The sequence below is a fragment of the Etheostoma spectabile genome, chromosome 15, assembly GCF_008692095.1.
Source record: "Etheostoma spectabile isolate EspeVRDwgs_2016 chromosome 15, UIUC_Espe_1.0, whole genome shotgun sequence".
In the NCBI taxonomy this organism is placed as follows: Eukaryota; Metazoa; Chordata; class Actinopteri; order Perciformes; family Percidae; genus Etheostoma; species Etheostoma spectabile.
In genome coordinates, this window is record NC_045747.1 from 11,542,290 (window position 1) to 11,543,322 (window position 1,033).

Genomic DNA, 1,033 nt, shown 5'->3' on the forward strand with positions numbered 1-1,033 from the left:
TAACACTGAACTTAAGTAAAACTACATTTATAATTTTTGGTAATCGTGCCACAACTTTACACAAAAGACTTATGATACATTATATTAGACCTCTTATGATACACTTGAAAATATATCATTTTCTCGACTAAATTTTTACCCCCTAAAAAGTGCTGCAGTTTCCACATCCTTTTGCCCTCTGGGATGACCCTGAGGTCATTGTGAAGCTAACACTCTCAATTTGTTGTTTCTAGTGGCATTGTGACACTAGGCCTTACTGACACAGAGCTTCAGAGGTTAGAACACAGAATTTCTATTTCCGTCCAGGTAAATCATCTGAAAAATTAATAAAAAACACTACTGTAAGCATATTACATGGGCTACACACTAAAATAGTACCCTAGCCACATATCTCAACTTAGAACAGAAAAAATCCAGAAGAAATTCCTTATAAATGGATTTTATATGAATGTATTTCTACGATATGTCTGTGCGTTTGTCTTATTTCTATTTCTAAAAAAGCCCAAAAGTGCTAAATACATAACTTCTGAAATACAAAACACATCCACATCACTCACACACGCCTAAAAGAAGTACATATAGATTTATAGGAATAAGTATCATAATTTGATGAAATGGTGAAATGCCATAAGACGGCCTATTTTTTGCAATGAAAGGGCTGAGACCATCCCAGGGAAGTTTTTTCTGGCCATGTTTGATATCAATCAACTCGTATTCTGATTGGCTACACAGGGATGCCAGTTTTATGACCTCTTCTTCTAATTGTGTGGATCTACTGTCATTCTTTCCCAGTGGGCCCAATGGGGACTGTATGATATTTGGCTTAGTTTGAGTGTATCTCTTGATAGAATGATGCTATTGGCTAGCAACAAGGTTTATTGAAACTCAGACAGCCACGCTTCTACTGGTGTGTCGACATGATTTCTAGCGCGCACAGGGAAAAAGTTACAAACGATAGAAAACGAGAAATGATGCACTATCTAGATTTCTGAACGTCAAAACTTGGCCAGAAACTACAAGATTGTGAGGGGAC